The sequence below is a fragment of the Nicotiana sylvestris genome, chromosome 3 (assembly GCF_000393655.2).
Source record: "Nicotiana sylvestris chromosome 3, ASM39365v2, whole genome shotgun sequence".
Classification (NCBI taxonomy): Eukaryota; Viridiplantae; Streptophyta; class Magnoliopsida; order Solanales; family Solanaceae; genus Nicotiana; species Nicotiana sylvestris.
Genome location: NC_091059.1, coordinates 222,153,210 through 222,160,428, shown reverse-complemented (window position 1 = coordinate 222,160,428; position 7,219 = coordinate 222,153,210). Strand labels below are relative to the sequence as shown.

The 7,219-nt window shown below is 40.8% G+C and overlaps 1 long non-coding RNA gene across 1 annotated transcript; it reads left to right on the top strand.

Annotated features, from left to right (window-relative positions):
• Positions 1-238: 238 nt before the first annotated feature.
• Positions 239-914, top strand: LOC138886975 (uncharacterized). The gene is made up of 2 exons (XR_011405954.1): positions 239-348; positions 763-914. It is a non-coding gene; the product is annotated as an uncharacterized lncRNA (long non-coding RNA).
• Positions 915-7,219: the final 6,305 nt, after the last annotated feature.

Sequence of the window (7,219 nt, the reverse complement as noted above, 5' to 3'; positions counted from 1 at the left end):
AGATTATCGTTAGATAAAGGTGAAGGGTTTTTTGAATAGGCGTCTGTCGCCGAGGAGAGGGTGCGATCGTTGAGAGAGGCACGTAGGTGAAGTTTTTTTTTTTTTTTTATTTTAAATTTAAATGAAGGGTAATTTTGTATAAATTTACTAAAATCAGGGTAATATAGTAATTTGACTTTTAGCTAAAAAGATTCCTTATAGATTATAGATAGATGATGAAAGGAAATTATGGTAATTGAAATGTTCTGGTAATTGAGAATGATCTATGCTTTTCGATAGTTCCGATGTTCTTTCTAATGCCTGGGTGTATTATTTGGTTTCTCTCTTCTGTCGTTCTTCCTTCTTCCGGTGAGTTTTCCTCTTTTCTCTACTTCTATTTCTGCTCAATCTTCTGCTTCTCCGCTTAGTCCTTTTTTTTTTGGTTTCTTTTGGAATTTTTTCTGAAGTTTCAGTTTTCTCCCTACTAATTAGCAAGGGAGTCACTGAATTTATACCGCATTTAAATTTGGATAACTTTTTGCGCTGCATGTGCTCAGTCCTGTTTCACTTAAAAAATTTCGGCCATCATTTTCTGTGATTTTTATCAAGTTGCTCTTTGTGCTGCATGTGTTAGCTTGGTCGTGTATAATTCTGGCAATATGATCTCTATTTTGATTTTGCTTAATTTTTAGTTTTTGGTTTTCTCATTTGTGACTGCAGATTTGTAGCTTGGTTCAGTTTCTACACCATTTTAATGTTTGGTTGTTTTGGTTGATTTTGCAGGTATTCAGTAAATTTTTGTATCGTTGTAGCATATGTCTCCCTATTAGTTATTTCCCTATATTCTTAATCAGTTTTTGAGTTGTATCAACTAATATTACTTTGTCCCTTTTTCTTGAAATTCAAATACGTTGGAGATTAACAAGTAAAAATTGGATAAACATAAGCGTTGAGCTTCTATTACTTATGTCTAGCTTCATTTGTGATAATTGTGTGAAGGCAGATTGTTTATATTGGCTTTATATTTTTTTATTGAGAATCTCACCTATCTTTTTACTCTGGTAACTTCCACTATTTTTTCTTATATATACTAAAAGAACTATTCCAAATGGCAATTTATTTACTAAGAAAACGCAAATATTACATCTCCCATGCTGAAAATTTGTATGATATTTAGAGTCAAACTCTATACCTCTCTTATTAGAAGTACATACTTGAGCTCCTATTCTCTAAAAATCCTAGGGTTCAAAATTTTTTTTATGTAGCTAGTGAGAATTGAACCCATGACCTTACGTAGATTTTGAACTCCCTTAACCACTAAACTACACTTTTGGATTGTGTTAAAGGTGTTCAAAACTTAATATATAGAGATAAAAAATAGATTTTACCTTATATATACAGTGTAATTTTTCGGCGAAGGGTGTTCGGATGAACACCCTTGCGCCCCCCTAAATCCGCCCCTGGTTGAAAGTGAGTCTTTACGGGGTTGAGATACATATTCAGGGACATTATCCGAAAGTTAATGGACGTTTAAGTAGAATTTGATGGAAGTAATGTCAATTGGTTATCATAATTTATTTTGAAAGAATGTGGGATCTTGGACTGTGATGGTTTGAAGATTTTACTTACAGTTTCAAATTAATACTACTACCTTTTATTTATTGCTTTTCTTGAGAAGAGAGCAGAAGTTTAAATTTGTGAGTTTAGATGTTTTGAGTTCTTGAACTTAAAAGAAGGATAAGGCTTTCAGGAAAATGGTCCAACTGTGCGTTGAAATTGACACTAGTCTTTAAATTTGAATGCACATGTGTTTTGCTATATATTTGAAATAAATAAAATAATTCAGCCAATAGATTAAACTATATATATTATTGTCTTATGAAAATTTTAACTATAAAATAAAACTCACAATTCTAATTTGAAAATAAAAGGGGAAAAAAATAATTTTGTTTTGCGTATAGCACAAAATAACAACTATTAAAAATGTCGGTTGATTTTTTAAAGAAATAATAAAAGGCTCCTCTATTAAAGTATTTATATCTAAATACTTGAACCAATTAAAGTGTTAGAGTAACTTTTTTTTTACACATTAAAAACGTATTTTGAGTCAAAATCATCAACATTTAGGTTTCAGACACACCAAAAAAGTGTTAGAAATTTTTATTGAACTAATTAAATAAGAAGAATTGAGGTAAATCCTAGCCAAAGATAATTTATCATAGATCTGAGATTGGAGATAAGAATAAGCAGGAATAACTAAACGTAAAATTTAATTATAACAATGTTTGAATCCCGTCGCATAAGAAAGGATGGTGATTTTGATGATATTAAATGATAACGAAGAATACATAGATAAAAAGGTTCACCGTTCTTGAATAAGGTTAACCCTCATACATTTGACACAATGCAACTAATGATGGATAATGAGGATCTAAGCTTCCTTTCTCCTTTCTCCTTGACCAGGAGCCGGAGATGAATTATCTCTCCTTCTCTCTCAAGATATGTCTACCTGTGTATCTGAGTTTTTGCCAGCCCCTTCTCGCCCACCATTAGTTACTCTCTCCCATGATATTTATACAAAAATACTTTCTTTACCCAACGGTCCTTAACCGGAATACTTAAGTTCTTGGAATATCTTGTGGAATATTCCTCTAGAAATGTGTGAGGGTTGAACTAGTCGTTCAGGCTGAATAGAATGCTCGACCTCAACAGCGGTCGAATCACTTGTTAGTATATTGCTTCTTATATGTGACCTCGACTCTGTTAGCTCTTGGTCGTCCTCCCTTAAGTGAGATTCTTCTGTTCAGATTTCGACCTATACAGTTAGTCCCTCCGCCCATCGAGGTTGCCTTTGGGCGAGTTCGGTGGGCGGACTACGCCAATTACATTTTTTGAGAAATCTGAGAACATTGGGAGAAGAGTGATTCCCTTTTATTGGCGAGGTGGCGAGGTGACGCTTCAAAAGCCGCTCCTGATCGTTACGTCAGTTTGAAACGACACTCTCTTCACGCGTCATTATGGCACACGTTTCCCATACGTTACATCGTTTCCCTCGCTTCTTCCATTTCGAAGTTAATGAGGCGGTGTTTGGGATTTCTTGATTGGGATGCTTGTGCTCTTATAAATAGGGATAGGCACTCCAATTATGAATTGTTGTATTTTTAGAGCCCCTGAAGCCCAAGTTCTTTTCTTCTTTGAACTTTCAACTTCTGCTTTTTCTTCTTCTCCATAGTGTCCTTTGCTACTGTTAACTCCTTCATTTTCGTACTTCTTCTTCGCACAATCAGAAAAATGGCCAACGCTCCCTCTGACTCAGTAATGTTGGTTGTGGATGCACCTCAGCATGAGGAAGGGGTGGCTATGGTGGAAGATGAAAACTTTTCCACCGTGGACGAGATAATCTCACGCTCCGGGAAAACTAGATCAGACTTCAAAAGCCTGCCCAAGGATGAACCTGAACCTGTCATCTCCACGTTGGATACGGCGATGATCACTGCGTTTAGAACTAAGTGGCAAATCCCGGCTCATGTTGAAATAGTTCCCGCTAGTAGTGATGTAGTCCAAACACACCGCCCGGGGTACTGCGCATTCTACGCGTACCCGTTTGTTGTTGGCTACACGCTTCCTCTTCCCTCACTGGCAGAGGATTTTTGCCGCTTCTACAATTTGTGCGCGGCTCAGCTCTCTCTATACATATACAATCTCTTCCTCATGCTTACCAAATACGCAGAGTTGTCCAACCGTGGTATTTCTTTACGCCATGTGCTTCATCTCTTCGCCCCAAGCTTTCACAGGGCACAGTGATTTATATGCACCATCGGAGGACCAAGGGGTTGGTAGTGAAGATGGACGATAAAACTAATTGCCGTTTTTTGGGAAAATTTCTTCCACGTGAAGACGGCGCATGTGGTATTGAACCCCAGCAGATTCCTCGAGGAGTGGAATTTTGCTCGTAAGTGTTTCACTTCTAATATGACTATTGTTTCCTTTAGGGGTAATTTGATCGTTCCTTTTCTTTCTTTGCAGCCCAATGGGATCCTCATTTGCCAGTTGTTGACATTCGCGATTGGGTGAGTTGGGTTCTGCCCCATACTATGGGGATTCGCGAGTGGTCGCATTTCAATGAGAGGTTCGAGCGTAGACCTGTGGCCGGTGAGTCATCTTCGGCTTCGATTGCTGACTTTTACACCGTTATTTCTATCCTCTTATCTCTCTTCTTTGTTTACATGTTGGAGGACGACAAGAAGGGGAGGGATCCTACGCCCGATTTTTGCCAGTTGGGTATCTCGGCCGAGCCCGTTCTTGCTGTGGTTGTAAGCAAACCAGTTCAGACCGCCACTGTCTTGCAGACTTTGACTTCGCGCGGACTTGGCCGCCCGGCTGTCTCTCCCTTGGCGGGGGTTCCACCTCCCGTAGTTCAATTGGTGGTTGAGTCGCTGGAGGACGAAGACGATGAGGCCTTTTTGAAGAGACGGAGGATAGTGGCTGAGACCGAGGGACCTTCGAGGGGTGAACTAGTGTTGGCAGTATTCGAACCGGACGGGGGTACTGGTTTGGGCATTGAGACCGTGCCTCCTCCGATCGTGGAGTTGACTTCTTTGGAAGGAGGACAGAGCTCGGAGGCCGCTGCAATCATTCCGAGTGGTCCGTCGACTTCACAATAGGCTCGTGCCTCTTCTTCAGCCAGTGAGAGGGTAAAGGGCGTGGTTGTAGATGACTACGAGTCCGGTTCGGATATTGACCCCGATGACATAAGAATGTTTGAAGAGGGGTTCACTCGGGTGGAAGCGAGAACGAACAGTTCCTCCCACGTGATCGAGATTTCCCTAGGCTTAGACTTGTTGGATGACACAGTAAGCCTGGTGCCCCAATTTGCCGTTCTTTGTTCCACTACAAAAAACAGGGACCTTCAGGAGATCAGCAATGTCGACCTATCACGGGGCGTATCCGGAATGACTTTGAGGGTGAATTCTTTATTGATTTCTTCGTTTCACGTCTTCTACTCTCGCTAACTTCTCTTCTTCCTTTTTTGTTTCTTCAGACTTTCGTTTTGGAGACTGAGAGTCTCCACGGCGAGGAGAAGCAGGATGCCGTCTTCCAAAAGGTAATTTCAAAATACTGGTGATACCATGGCAAGTGTCGCGAGTGAATGCACGACTTAGGGAGGGCGGCGATCCTCAGTCCCTTAAAGAGGAGTTGGAGCGAAAGGACGACGACTCGATGCGGTCCATGGGCATATGCAGCAAATTTGAGGGGCTGCTTAGGGCTAAATAAGAAGAGCTCGAGGTGGGCAAGAGGGTTTCGATTGAGTGTGATAATCTTTAGGCAAAGGTGGTCGCCCTGTGGGTGGAGCTTGAGCTGAGTGATAGGGTCGTCGGTCTAAGTGTTGAGCTATCGGAGAAGGCAACCGAATTGGAGGGGAAGGTGGCCGAGTTGGAGAGAGGCGATGGATCCCGGGTAGCATCTTTGGCGAGGGTTGTAAGCACGTGATTTTTGCTTCACGGACAATCGCTCCAAAAGAAAATAAAAATAGTGACAAATGGCTTCGCTGTACAATTTTTCGATCTTTCCGTGACATGTGCTGTTAGTCGTTTGTGAGTCTGTCCATTTTGCATCTAGTCATTATCAAACAAAAATACAAAAAATATATGTGTCGTTAAAAGAAAATTCAAAAATAAATATATGTGCGTCGTTCGTTCTAGGTTGTGATTTAACTTACTTAAATATTTTCGTGATAATTGTGTGGGAATGTTACATTATTGTTGATGTTAATTTCATTATTTTATTTTTTGTTTAAAAGAAAAAAAAAGCAAAAGAGTGAGGGATTAAAATCGATTTGGGCCCAGAAATTGAAACAAAAAAAAGGCCCAAAAACGGCACTCAGACCCAGTCCAAATCTGGCCTGCCCAAACGTTGATTCAAACGACGCCGTATCGGCATCCTTATTAGAGCCGTTGATCGGATTCAAACAAACGGTCTCGATCAAGCCACTCACTCAACCCCAAACGACGTCGTCTTAGGCGTTTGATCTGAGCCGTTCAACCCCTTGATCCAACGGACCCCGACTTTCCCCCTAAACCCGTCCAGTTTTGACCCGATCCAGCCTTACCCGGCCTCACCCACTACCAAAACCCAAACGACACCGTCTTCCCTAAGTGGATAGATCCTGGCCATAGACCTCATTTGATCCGACGGCCAGGATCTAAAGCCCTAGACCATATATAAACTCAACCCTTCACCCCACGCCCCCTATCCGAACCCCCCTTCAGTCATCTCCTTCCCCGAACCCTGAAACCCCCAAACCCTAACGCCGCCCTAGTTTCCCTTTCACCTAAAGCCGGCGGCACGAACGCCGGTGACCACCCCCTTCACACCCCTAAAGCATCCAACCACCCTGAACACGAATCCACTAACCACGAACCTCGAATCACCTCCTATCGTCTCGAATCTGGATTTGAAGATTCGAGACAAAACTCGATCTATGCCAAACCACCCCATCTTCATACCAGACACTCCCCTGACCTTCCTCGTGACCAAACCAAGCTTGGTTTGGTCCGAATCTACCCACAACTCCCTAAAAATCAGATCTGGAGATCCAAAACCTAGAACACTAATAGCCTTGGAATCCGGCCGGTCTTAACAAGGGTTTGAGGTCTAATAGACCTTAATCAAGGTGTTCTCATGTGAGAACACCCTGATTAAAGTTTGTTCGGCCTCAAGAGTTCGAAGTTGAGTCAGATTTGGGTCATTTTGATTTCAAACTCTTTTGGTAAGTTTTCCTTTCTTTTGTTTTAGTTCTAATTAAGTTGTCAGCATGTTTCGTTGTGTTTGTTTGTTATTTTGTTATTTTTCATTCGGATTTCTTCCATCTCTGTTAAAGGCCTTTTTATTTGGTCAATTGTCTTCTGTTTGTGTTCTGAATATACCCTGTGATATACATGCTCATCAATTAGATTAGTCGTCAAACGAGTTTAATTCATATAAGTTCCCAGTGTTTGAACAAATTTGTCTGAAGTCATTCGGGACTCTATACGTGTTGTTTATATGAACGATTGATTGTTATGTGTTACGATTAATATAGTCGAGTCGATATATGTCGTCAATTAGTTTCAATCGTTAATGGTAACAACTTGATTCGTATTGCTTATTTCTGCTGTGATCGTATTTGAGTCCCATTAGGAACTGAATTGTATTGCCTATTGATTTTGTTCAAATTGAATTAAAGAACATCTAGGGGAAA